Genomic DNA, 14,650 nt, shown 5'->3' on the forward strand with positions numbered 1-14,650 from the left:
ATCCACCTGCCAATGTAGGAGATGAGGATCTGGTCCTGGATCAGAAATATCCCCTGGAGTAGGAAATGGCAACCCACTCCATTATTCTTGCCAGGGTATTTCCATGGACAGAGGAGCCTAGTGGGTTACAGTCCATGGGGTCACAAAGATTGGACACGACTGAGTGATTGAAGATGCATATGCCGCTACTTGATAGTTGCATAATTTGGGGCAAATTACTTAAATTAGTAATTACTGGGACTTAGTTTCCTTACCTGAAAATGGACTAAATATTATACCAATCTCTAGAATTATTGAGATAATAAACTGAAATTATATAGACAAGGTAGCAGTATTTGTGGTTACCATTAAAGCTCTTTTTCTTCATAGTTATAGTTTCTGGGTAGTGAAACTACCTCTGCTGTTTTGCCAGTGTCCCTATATAGAGGCTGATATTATCAGAAACTGAAGCAAAAGATCTGAGTGCATTTAGCTGTGTTTGCTTTCTAACAGAATGCACACACTCCTGATTTGAGGAGCTGAAAGGAATGATGAAAGAGTCTCCTGTCGTGTTTACTCACACATCATTGCTGAGCTTGTTAAAAAAGGTTTATTTCCAGCAATCTATGTTCAGTAGGTTGTCCCATGTTGGAATGAAAGCAGAAACGGATACAAAGAAGCTTATCAGGTTGTTCCACCTTATAAATTGTCCCCCTGATAAACTCTGAGCGAAAGCAGGCAAAACTCTCAGTTCTCATTCTCCTTTGCCTGTGTGTGTTGGCATCTAAAATAAGAGTTACTTCAACAGAGTGTACTGTTTTTTGCTTGAACTTAACACTAAGTGGAGTGTCCTGAAAAGTGGTTATATTTGTGGGGTGGTGCTCACTAGTTTCTTTCTTATGTTTCCTATTTTCACTGAATTAAAAATTCTAATGTCTTTATAGGACTTATGTGTTTTTGGACTAATCATATTATTTCCTATTCTAGTGCTAATTTATATTCTTCCATGAGTTCTTTTTGCAGAAAAAAAGAAAATGAGATGTGGTTTATGAAATGATCATGGAATGTTTCAAAGAAGTATATTTTATATTTTATTTTTTTATAATTTCATATAGGATATTCATATAGGACATTAATTCCATATTTACTTAAAACTGAAGGCTAATAATTGTGGAGTTGAATTTGAAATATTGTCCTACAGTACTTCCATCTCATATTTGACACATGGTGAAGTTTATATAAATTTATATTTATATGTATATGATGCATTTTATTCACAATATAGAATATTACCCTTACAATTTTAGAGGAATCATTACTCACATACACCAAATACTTAAGAGCACAAGAGTTTTGATGCCAATATTAGTATATAACTTTATGCTCAGATTGCAATTTAAGAAGACCCAAAAAGATAAAGCTTAAGGTTTAAAGATATTTTAAAAACACCGTAGTGACCATAGTGGACAATGGAAGATCATTTTGATAAAGCCATGTATTACGTTTCCCAGGCTTAGAGGTAGAGGTGCTTTTCCTGACCATTCGGGAATACATCACAAACTAACTGATTAGTACAATGTGTTGACACCTTTATTTGAATTTGTTTCTGAATTGACTGCACCTATATTAATTGTTATCATAATAGTAAAGCTCCATAGAGAATATCATGATCATTAGGAAGTACAAATTTAGAAAGAAGGCCTAGGAATTTTATCCCAATAAATATTCTATATGAATGCAATTGTTTGTTCCTCAGTAACACAGAACATCTCATCTTCACTGTTGGTTCTAGCATGATAAATGGATAAAGTATCTTTTAGAAATGTGTGTTAAATGAATAGTACTCTTTGGTTGTATGCACTTGTTATGAGTTGAACTGTGCTCCCCCTGAAACTGATATGTTAAAGTCCTAACTCCTAGCACCTCAGATATAAGTACCTAAATCATTTGGGCTACTTATTTGGAGATAAGGTCTTTACAGAGGTAATCAAGTTAAAGGAGTTCCTTAGGGTGGACCCTACTCTAATATCACTGGTATCCTTATAAATAGAAGAAATTCTGATATAGAGACACATGCACAGGGTGAATGCCACATAAAAGTGAAGATAGCCATCAGTAAGTCAACACAGAGAGACCTGGGATATATCCTTCTCTCACAATCCTCACAAGGAATGAACTGCTGGAGGCTTGACTTTGAACTTCAAGCTTCCAAACCTGTGAGGCAATTATTTCTGTTAGGTGAGCCTCCAGTTTGTGGTGCTTTGCTACAACTTCTCTAGCAAATTAATAAAGCACTCTAAAATGCAGACGCAACACTTGAAATGGGTAAATTAAATCTCACATGCCAAAAATTGAAAAAAAAAATAGGTAAATTAATAATCAAGTCTTGTTGACTGATAAGTGTTGGCCAAGTTAAAAGAAGCATCATCCTACCTCAAATTAGCCATGAAGTTTGCAACTAGAGTAGCAGATCTTAATCTTGTATCCCATCATACTGCCATGTTGCCATGGGTTGCAAGTGATATTAAAGCATACTTTTATTAAAAATATGAGTCATAAATTGGCAAACGATATATATTTCGAAAGAGGTTCAGCAGATTCTCAAAGGTCTAATAATACTCTAATCACCAAGATGGTAGAAAATTCTGGTTGGACTCTGTCTGATGATAAAGAATGAATTTATGAAAACTTGAAATTTATCTATTAAAAAACCTGACAATCTCAGACTCCTCAACATAGGGATAAAAAACATGACATACTTCATTAGTTTCTGAGGTTATTATTGTGATTACAACCATCTAGTCAACAATTCCTAGTGACATAACCATCAAAAATTGTAAGTTGTATTCAGCTTGTTTTGTGAAAGACGTCAGTAAAATAAGTAACAGTACATTTTAGAAAGATTTCTGGTAAGAGTAGACTGAAATAAAAATCTAGATTTTCAAAAAGTAACACTTTGTTTTGTTACAAAATCTGTTCCGTAGAAGAGTTCATTCCCTGAAATTTCAAGGTTTGTTTCCCACTTTTAGCACTGCCCTTTCAGCCATCTGCCAAAAAAAGCAGAACGTGCACAAGGATACAGAAACTCCAGTGATTCTGGCTGCGCTAAGAAATATTAGAATTGATTATATAGCTTTAAGAAAGTGAGATACTATTTTCAAATTAAAGAAAAAATCTATATGATGCTATATATAGTACAAAGAATAGAAAAAGAAGAAAGAGTCAGGGGGAGGGTAGCAGATTCCTGTTTTGTTTTGTTTAATACAATTGCCATGATTGGAGTATCATACACTTTTCTTGTGTTAGTTCACTTATTGGGTATATGGGCCGCAAGGGGTAGATTCACCAACCCAAAGTCTATGGAAATCTTAATGGAAAATTCTCCTGCACAAATTTGCTTAACTGAAATGTATGCACATGTGCTGTGTAAAATTAATGACTCTGCTAAATATTTAAATGTTCATAAAGTACTTCAACATCTGCTTCCTTCATACAGAAATTTTTTTTTAAATTCCTGAATTCCAATATTTTGAAGGGGGACAACATACACATATGCTTTCTTATGAGATTTCTTATTATTGAATAAGTATAACATTTATTAAAGTATTTGCATTCTACAAAAAGAATTAAGTGAAATTATTTTAGAAAGCTTCTGTAAACTCCATCCAAAGATCAGGAATAAAATTTGAGAGGATTTCATCCTCAGCTTTCTTATTAGTAAGCCTATGTTTAAAACCCTAATTAAATGTTCAATATATCCAGTATCTTAGTTTCTTTACCTTGAAAAACAGAGCCTAAAAACAAGCTTCATTGCAGGTTCTTTATTTTTGGAAGTGGTATACATGGTGTGGGATTGAAAGCAGTGAAACCAGGAAGGAATGAAAGGTTACTGAAGGGTGAGTTCACTGATGGGTCAACACTGGAAAACAGGGGCTTATCACACTGAGACCTTTAAAAGGTGAAACATCACAAAGTTGTTCACCTAGGGAATAGGAAAAGAACATTTATTTACCAGCTACTATCTTCATTAACCAACAGTCATCCCGTGAACTTTTCATTCCTTTGCATTTCTAGATTATGTGTGATTATGTGCTAAAAGCCTGAAAAAAATCTAAGGCAGAAATACAGCTGAGCAAATCTGTTAGGATATATACCTGCAGGAAGCTAGTTTTGCAGAAATAGAGTAAAAGGTGTGCTAACTGAATGGGAAACAAGGCTAAAGAGGTTTCTAACATAGTGTAATATTTGTATAAATATTGATTATTTTGACATCTGATTGCTATTGCTTTGTTTTCAACAGTAATAAAACTTTTTGTGATAAATAAACAAGTTTAAGTAAATATCAATTAAGATGTTAATTTATTATATTAGAGGTAAAATGGAGAAGTGGAGAAGGCAATGGCACCCCACTCCAGTACTCTTGCCTGGAAAATCCCAGGGACGGAGGAGCCTGGTAGGCTGCAGTCCATGGGGTTGCTAGGAGTCGGACACGACTGAAGCGACTTAGCAGCAGCGGCAGCAGCAGACGTAACATATGAATAGATTTTGAAAGCATGATTCTTGCCTTGTGTTTTTTACACTCAAATACTTTCTAAGGTCAGATAGGTAATGTGAAGAGTACAGGAAGCTTAGACCACTGGACTGATGAAAACTGTGACAAACCAAAAAGCATACACCCTGTTTAAGGGTGTTATCTGCTTCTCAGCACTTGCCTTTCTTCGCTAATTAAAAATACTGACTTTGGATTGTTGCATCATCTGATTTTTAGGAAAATCAAAATCTGAATTTTATGAGAAATTTCAGTTTTTAAAATCTCAGGAGAAAAAGTCATTTTCAAGCTGATAACCACCCATAGGTTGCTAAGTATTGATACCAAGTTTAATTACTCATTATAAATTCTGTATACTAGAAACTGAATATTGCAATTAAAAATTTAATTACATTCTTTCTTCACTCCCAATATTTCGAACAAAATCTTGACTTCTTATATGCATTTTTTTTACTTACATGTGCTTGCAGGACAATAAAGAGCTTGAAAAGTTTAATGAAAGTAGTCCATACATTGACCAAAGATGATGAAGTGTCATGAACCAAGCCTGAATCAATCAATCAGTTGATTCCTTGAAGCCTGATCGATCAATCATCAAGCAACCGAGCAAATAAGCACTAAAGCAATCCAATAAAACAATGTCCAACTTTGGCCAAATAAGACTGAGAAAGTCAGAAGCTGGCTTTCATTAGACCCAATGTTGAGACTACAATTTCCAGAAAGAATTTTTCAACTTGGTCACTTGATGATTTGTCCACAAGTGTAGTAGCCATTGTAGTGCTAAAATTTAAAAAGCATACTTTTATTTTACCTCTTGCAAGTTTTCAGTAATAATCAAGAATTTTAAGGTATTTTTTGTTCTATATCATTATGACTTTTAAAGAATAAGGTACATGGTATTTTCAATTATTACTAAGTCTCAGTGTTAATAGGTAATATAGGGGAGATAAGACAGGTACAAATGTTTGTTAATTTAAAAAAAAAAAAAAAAACAAAACTTGCCTTGGCATTGCTAGTTTCTCATGAATTAGGACAGATCTTTGGAATTCCTTTGAGTGAGTAACCTATGTACATAAGCCTTCTTAATAAAGCGAGATTAAACTTAACCAGTTTCCTGGAAAGTAGTTCTGCTTTAGCCCTGTAAATCTTCAACATAATTCTGATCCAACTTCATATGTGTCAGTTCAGTGTTGAAAAGAAAACTGATTTCCTACTGATCCAGGATCAACAATTCAATAAGCTTGTGTCTGTTGAGATTCAGACTTGTTTTAAGTATATAGGCATCTTAAGTCCTTCATAAAGCATGTCAGTAGGATGCCTGGCAATGCAAAGTATGCTAGGATAAAGTGAGTCTTTGCTTTGGAAGTTCTCCTTCTCTTTCTTTGTTTTCCCCTCTTCCCCAAGTCTACTTCATCCTATCTTTTATAATCTCTAGTGAGCACACTCACATATGTGATTTTGTATGACACACTTTCACACATATGCACACATTTTACTCCTCTGATTCTACTCAGGGCTGCCGTTCGTGAATATTTGAAAGCAAAGCATTGTCTACATCTGTGGATTTATAGTGATTTCCTGATCCCACTAAAACTCCACTTTCTCTCTTCAATGTTAGCTGTAATCCTTCCTTTGTTCTACCACAGGAAATACAAGAAATCAAATTAAATTGATTCTTTGAAATGTTTGAAGGCTTATTCTTCTCTTAGGTATTAGAGTGGCTTCATCGTTCATTAAAGGATACTTTTGAAATTCCATACGTATTACCTAGCATTGTGAAATCCTAAAAATGATAGCTGATTTCTATTTGAACAAAGCACTTCTCCCTTAGGCAGAGGCATAGGTCTGCACTGCTGAGTTTATTTTTCAACATAATTCAAAAGAACAGAAGATACTCATGGAGAGCTGCAAAGTAAATAAAAAGAGCTCTTCAGTAAATCACAAATTTATGCTCTTTCTTGTAGGATCAATATTGCCCTTTTTCAAATTGAGGTGTATGAATTACAAATAATAATATATTTACCCAAGTGTTTAGGGAATTATTTTTTAAAACATCATAAGCTTGTTTTTTAGCTCCTTTGGTTTGCCATGTTAACTAAGCAAGTGAACTACATTTAACCTGAAAGGAAAATTGACCCAAACTTCATCAGTTAAGAGGGTAATAACTTAGAAACTGACCTACCTCAGAAATGGTGAGTCAGTGTCCGTGTGAAACTAGAAATGCAAATCAAAACCACTATGAGGTACCATTTCATGCCAGTCAGAATGGCTGCGATCCAAAAGTCTACAAGCAATAAATGCTGGAGAGGGTGTGGAGAAAAGGGAACCCTCTTACACTGTTGGTGGGAATGCAAACTAGTACAGCCACTGTGGAGAACAGTGTGGAGATTCCTTAAAAAACTGGAAATAGACCTGCCTTATGATCCAGCAATCCCACTGCTGGGCATACACACTGAGGAAACCAGAAGGGAAAGAGACACGTGTACCCCAATGTTCATCGCAGCACTGTTTATAATAGCCAGGACATGGAAGCAACCTAGATGTCCATCAGCAGATGAATGGATCAGAAAGCTGTGGTACATATACACAATGGGGTAGTACTCAGCCATTAAAAAGAATACATTTGAATCAGTTCTAATGAGGTGGATGAAACTGGAGCCTATTATACAGAGTGAAGTAAGCCAGAAAGAAAAACACCAAATACAGTATACTAACGCATATATATGGAATTTAGAAAGATGGTAGCAATAACCGTGTATACGAGACAGCAAAAGAGACACTGATGTATAGAACAGTCTTATGGACTCTGTGGGAGAGGGAGAGGGTGGGATGATTTGGGAGAATGGCATAGAAATACATATAATATCATATATGGAATGAGTCGCCAGTCCAGGTTCGAGGCACGATACTGGATGCTTGGGGCTGGTGCCCTGGGATGACCCAGAGGGATGGTATGGGGAGGGAGGAGGGAGGGGGGTTCGGGATGGGGAACACATGTATACCTGTGGCGGATTCATTTTGATGTTTGACAAAACCAATACAATATTGTAAAGTTTAAAAATAAAATAAAATTAAAAAATTTAAAAAAAAAGGAAACTCTCCTTTCTAATACTGGATTGCTAGACGTCCATTTCCATTCACCCTCTACTTTGATTCAGAATTAATTCAACAAAACTGCTTCATGATTCAAGTAGTTCAGGCAATACATGATACATATCACTTGCCCCTTCTTTGCTTTAATCATTCTGTTTTAGTTTTCTTTTATTGGTGTGTTCATTTTTTTTCTTTCAGTTAGTATTACATAGAAGTCAACTCTGGAGAAGGAAATGGCAACCCACTCCAGTATTCTTGCCTGGAGAATCCCGTAGACAGAGGAGCCTGGTGGGCTGCTGTCCATGGGGTTGCACAGAGTTGGACGTGGCTAAAGCGACTTAGCATGCATGCATGCATTGGAGAAGGAAATGGCAACCCACTCCAGTATCTTGCCTGGAGAATACCAGGGACAGAGGAGCCTGGTGGGCTGCCATCTATGGGGTCACACAGAGTTGGACACGACTGAAGCATTTTAGCAGCAGCAGCAGCAGAAATCAACTCAATAATATTCTTTTTACATCTGTGTTAAAAATTAGTAGCAATGAAATTACACATACACAAACTCAGTGGCTATTTTATAAGATATCCATTTTATTGTTCAGGATTTTGTATGTTAGGGATTATGGACTCAGATTATCAGATGCTATGTTTCTTTTGGGATCCAGGATGATTTCATAGGGGGACCTAGATACTACCTGTCCTCTGTGGTGCATAGTCTCCTGTTCGTGACCTCCCACTCTCTCCATGAAAATTATCACCATTAAGGAGTTGAGAATAATATTTTATACTTGGTAGATTAGATTTAAGAATTATCACAGAAACGTAAGGCCTTGTAAATGTTAAGCTCAAAGTCATATTAATGATACTTCTGCAGCATTTTAGTAGTTAAAACAAGTCACTGACCCAGCCCAGATTCAAGTGAAGGGGAAAACAATCTACTTCTTGATGTGCAGAGTGGAATATGTATACAGAAATGAAGATATTGTTGGTAGCCATCTTTGCAGCCAATTTACCATAATATATTATATATATATGGGGGTGTGTGTGTGTATAGATAGATATAGTATTTTATGTCTTAAATGTTTTCTTTTTCCTAGTATGTGGAAATGCAAATTTTTTATGTTTATGTTTGTACCTAGTGACTTTGCTAAATCTAGTTAGATTGTTAGCAGATTCTTTAGATATATATTCATCAATCTTTATATGATGTTTAATAGGGTTCTGACTTTTACTCTTGATTAATTGGTGATTAATCATGCTTAGCCTTTATCATTCTCCATTGCGTCATGAGCACTTAGGAAGAGCCTTCAGATTCTATTATTTTTATAACTTGCAGTTCCTCTAAAGTCTCAAAAGCCTGAGATACTATAATATAACCGCAATGGTTTACACCAGTAAACGGCTCCACTGTTACAACTTGCCACAGGCTCTTCTGCACTTTTGCTTCTACCAGCAATGGATTTTTCATTGCCAGCCAGCTGGAAGGTGATACAACTCCAAAATAACATTTTGATATCTGTTTTCCTGGAATGTTCCTAGTACCAAGTGTCTTAGAACAAGTTCCCTAGAAAATAGACTCTGAGATGAGGATTTGAGGGGTGCCCTCAGGATCAGCATCTGTGTGAAGAATAGAGGAAGTAAGATGCGCAAAGGAAGGAGTAGAGTCATGCAGAATGGTAACAAAGGTCTCAGCTAACCCCACGGGGACCTCTGAGCCGGGGATGTTCCTTCATATGGGCCAGATACTGACAGCTCCGCATCAGCCGATCATTGGAGGCAGGCAGCCTTCAGAACAGAGGAGTGACCTTGAGGTGGGATGTGTCTTCGATGCAGAGAAACTCCTGAAGCAGGACTGAGCTAAGAGGCTTGGGTTGCCAGCATCTCCAGAACCTAAGAAAGTGAGTGACAGTACTGAAGGGGAGATTTGAGATGTCCACACAGTAGCCACTACCCTGGGATTCCAATCACAATTATGTTAGACTTTTTCATTGTATCTCATATGTCTCTTATACCCTTCTTTGATTTTTTTTTTTCATCCTTTTCCCTTTGTAAATAAATCAGGATTATTTTATTCACATTTTCAAGTCACCAATCTCTTCTATTCTGTCCAATCCATTACTCAGCTTATATAGTGGGCTCTTAGTTATTGCATATTTTATATTTTAGACTTTTGATTATTTTTCTTAGTTTTCATCTCTCTGATACAATTCTTTTATTGTCATTTTGAACGTTTTAATCACATTTAGTTTAAGTACCTGTCTAAAAAATCCATTATCTAGATGACCTATGAGTTTATTTTTGTTGTCTGTGTTATTCTTATGCTATTTTTCCTTCATACGCCCCGTGATATTTTATTTTATACAGCATATTAGCATGGGATTCCATCCCTAATAAAAGATCATACACTGGATGGCTTAACCAAGAGTACTTTATTTCTCACAGTTCTGGAGGCTAGAAGTCCAAGAAGGAGATGTCAGCTGACTTATTTCCCCACTTTTTTTCCCAGAGCAATGTTTCCTTGCTGTGTCCTCAGATGGCATAGAGAAAGGGAACTCCGGTCTCTCTTTCTTTCCTCAACAGGACCCTAATCTCATCATGGGACTCCACCCTCATGACCTAATTTAAACCTAATTACTTCTCAAAGTCCTATTTCTGCCCATCACATTTGACTTTAGGGCTTCAACATTTGAATTTGTGTGGGAAACAAACATTCTGTCCATAACACCGGATGCTGGGGGGAAAAAAAAAAAACACTAAAGAAGCTGCAGAGAAGATTCTATATTCTAGCATTCAACTAAATTAGAAAAAACATCTTAATCCAAACAGTGACTACACAGGCTAGCAGGTGGGAATCAGATATTATTGTTTACTTCTGTTTTTCCCTCACTCTGGAATAAAACCTAAGAGTCTACCAACTAGAGTTTAGGGTGTTTAGCTTACCTGTTTTCCATCTATTTGGTTGTTGTTGTTCATTCATTCAGTCATAACAGACTCTTTGCAACCACATGAACTGCAGCATGACAGGCTTTCTTATCCTTCACCATCACCCGGAGTTTTTTCAAACTCATGTCCATTGAATCATTGATGCCATCCAATCATCTCATCCTCTGTCATCCCCTTCTCCTCGTGCCCTCAATCTTTCCCAGCATTAGGGTCTTTTCCAATGATTCCACCCTTTGCACCAGGTGGCCAAAGTATTGAAGCTTCAGCATCAGTCCTTCTAGTGGATATTCAGGGTTAATTTCCTTTTGGACTGATTGGTTTGATCTCCTTGCTGTCCAAGGGATTCTTAAGAGTCTTCTCCAGCAACACAGTTTGAAGGCATCAAATATTTAGCGGTCAGCCTTTTTTATTGTCCAGCTCTCATACCCATACATGACTATTGGAAAACCATAGCTTTGACTAGACAGATCGTTGTCGGCAAAATACTGTCTGGTTTTTAATACGCTGTCTAGTGTGTCACTGCTTTTCTTCCACAAAAATCTTTAAATTTCATGGCTGTAGTCACCATCTTCAGTGATTTTGGAGCCAAAGAAAATAAATTCTCTCAGTTTCCATTGTTTCCCCATCTATTTGCCATGAAGTGATGGGACCACATGCCATGATCTTAGTTATTTGAATGTGATTTTTAAGCCAACTTTTTCACTCTCTCCTTTTACTTTCATCAAGCAGCTCTTCAGTTCTTCTTTGCTTTCTATCATAAGGGTGGTGTCATATGACTATCTCAGGTTATTGATATTTCTCCCAGAAATCTTGATTCCAGCTTGTGCTTCACCAAGCATGGCATTTTGCATGATATACACTGCATATAAGTTAAATAAGCAGGGTGATAATATACAGCTTTGACATACTCCTTTCCCAATTTTGAACCAGTCCATTGTTCCATATCTGGTTCTAACTATTGCTTCTTGACCTGAATACAGAAGGCAGGTAAGGTGGTCTGGTATTCACATCTCTTTAAGAATTTTCCACAGTTTATTTTGATCCACACAGTCAAAAGCTTTAGTGTAGTAAATGAAGCAGATGTTTTTCTAGAATTCTCTTGTTTTTTCTATGATCCAAAGAATGTTGGCAATTTGATCTCTGATTCTTCTTCCTTTCCTAAATCCAGCTTGTGCATCTGGGAGTTCTTGGTTCACACGCTGTTGAAGCCTAGCTTGAAGGATTTTGAGCATTACTTTGCTAGCATGTGAAATGAATAGAATTGTGTGCTAGTTTGAACATTCTTTGTCACTGCCTTTCTTTGGCATTGGAATGAAAACTGACCTTTTCCAGTCCTGTGGCCACTGCTGAGTTTTCCAAATTTGCTGGTATATTGAGTACAACACTTAAGCAAACTCTTCTTTTAGGATTTGAAATAACTTAGCTGGAATTCCATCACCTCCATTAGCTTTGTTCATAGTGATGCTTCCTAAGGCCCACTTGACCTTGGACTCCAGGATGTCTGGCTCTAGGTGTGTGATCACACCATCATGGTTATCTGGGTCATTAAGATGTTTTTGGATCATTCTTCAGTGTATTCTTGCCACCTCTTCTTAATAGCTTCTGTTTCTGTTAGGTCCATACCATTTCTGTCCTTTATTGGACTGTCTTTGAATAAAATTTTCCTTTGGAGTCTCTAATTTTCTTGAAGAGATTGCTAGTCTTTCCCATTCTATTGTTTTCCTCTATTTCTTTGGATTGTTCAGTTAGAAAGCCTTTCTTATCTCTCATTGCTATTCTCTGGAACTCTGTATTGAGATGGATATAACTTTTCTTTTCTCCTTTACCTTTAGCTTCTCTTCTTTTCTCAGCTATTTGTAAGGCCCCCTCAGTCAACCACTTTGCCTGTCTGCATTTCTTTCTCTTGGCTATGGTTTTGATCACCACCTCCTGTAAAATATTATGAACTTCTGTCTGTAATTCTTTAGGCAGTCTATCTATCAGATATAATCCCTTGAATCTATTTATCACTTCCACTGTATAGTCATAAGGGATTTGATTTAATTCATACCTGAATAGTCTAGTGGTTTTCCCTACATTCTTCAATTTAAGTCTGAATTTTGCAGTAAGGAGTTCATGATCTGAGTCACAGTCAGCTTCCAGTATTGTTTTTGCTGACTGTATAGAGCTTCTCTATCTTTGGCTACAAGGAATATAATCAATCTGATTTTGATATTGACTGGTGATATCCATGTGCACAGGCATCTCGTGTTGTTGAAAGAGGGAATAAACTCAAAAAAAAAAAAAAAAAAAAAACAACAACTAGAGTTTGGGGTATTTACCAGTTCTGCTGCTGCTAAGTCACTTCAGTCGTGTCCAACTCTGTGCGACCCCAGAGATGGCAGCCCACCAGGCTCCCCTGTCCCTGGGATTCTCCAGGCAAGAACACTGGAGTGGGTTGCCATTTCCTTCCCCAATTCATGAAAGTGAAAAGTGAGAGTGAAGTTGCTCAGTCGTATCCAACTCTTAGCGACCCCATGGACTGCAGCCCACTAGGCTCCTCCATCCATGGGATTTTCCAGGCAAGAGTACTGGAGTGGGGTGCCATTGCCTTCTCTGATTTACCAGTTCTAGTCCTTCGTAATATTTTCTCAAAATCAATATTTATCTCCTTAGCAGGGTAAAACTGCCAAGAGTTCCATTCCAATTTTCAGCTATTTGTTTATTTGGCTTCTTTGTCTTCTGTCTTAAAAGGTTGAAGATTGCAAAGGCCTTTTAAGGAAGGCTGTCTCAAGAGAGCTGGGTTCACTTCTCTATTCCTCTGTCTCTTCAAGATCTTGGCTTCTGCAAAAATAGCTACCACAGCTGATATAAACCCTAATTTGTGTTGCCCTCACTGTTTGACACTGTAGAATGCTCTGGTATCTTCTGTTGTTTGTAGTTTCTGCCTGATGCTGGTGACTACTTAACAATGAGCACATGTCCTAAAGTATATGAGTCTTACTTCCAGTGAGATTTTATCCTTTCCAAGATCTTGGCCCTAAAATCTGAGCAAACTCAGAGCTCTGCAGTACCTGTAAGAAAACAGCTTCTTGTCTATGTGTGTTTTTGTGTGGTTTTTCTAACAGTTTTTAAGCAGGCTATATTAAAAGCTACTCTGCAATGCCTAAATATAGAAACAATTTAACTTATAGTCTGATTGCTACCTCATTCTTTTCTTCACAATAATGTAATGACTAACAACCAAGAATCTGCAATCATGCAGAGCTGAGAGCTCAGCTATGTGGTCTATGACAATCCACAGTTATCCTCTTGGTGCTAGAGTTTCCTCTTCTATAAAATGAAGATTGTAAGTGTACTTATATTACATACTTGCAAATACTGATTAATATAGTAGATACAAAGCACTTAGTATTGTGTTAAAACCTAGTAAGTGCTTAGTAAATACTTACATATATTATTCTCAAATAGGCAATTTAAATGTTTGTTCTTAATTGTCAAAAGCTTCCATTATTCTTTCACATTCTCCACTCTTTTCTTTTGCTTTAACACTGGTGTCCTTTCTTATACACCCCATCAGACATGTGCCAAGAATGTCCCAGGATGGCTGATTGGCCAGAGTCAAATTCTATTAACACCAATACCAAGTGAAACATTTAACAAGAGTATAACTATTAACAATTGTGTTTTATGGACGTCTTCTTTTGGTTAGCATCATTTTCATCTTTAGGCTGGTTCAATGTTCACTATAAAATGATGTGACAAAATCTGTATTAAAAAGGACATTAAATCCCAAGTGGTATATTGTTAAATCAGAGACATGGGTTGTATTCCTGAGCTCAGATTATCTTTTGTCCAGACAAAGAATATGAAAACATATTTGTGGCATTTGAAATTGGTAGTACCACAGGTGAAGCACACAATGACGTTTCAAGCAATTCAAGTTTTAGCTACTCATGTTCAGAAATAGTTTATGGCTTACCCAGTCTTACACTCATTCTCCTGATTCCTAAAAGAAGAGGAGACGAAATTATTGCATTATTATGGTTGCTATAACATTATTCCCATTTTATTATCTTTTTGTAACCTCTATAAAACTGATATAAA

This window comes from Bubalus bubalis, chromosome 3 (assembly GCF_019923935.1).
Source record: "Bubalus bubalis isolate 160015118507 breed Murrah chromosome 3, NDDB_SH_1, whole genome shotgun sequence".
Classification (NCBI taxonomy): Eukaryota; Metazoa; Chordata; class Mammalia; order Artiodactyla; family Bovidae; genus Bubalus; species Bubalus bubalis.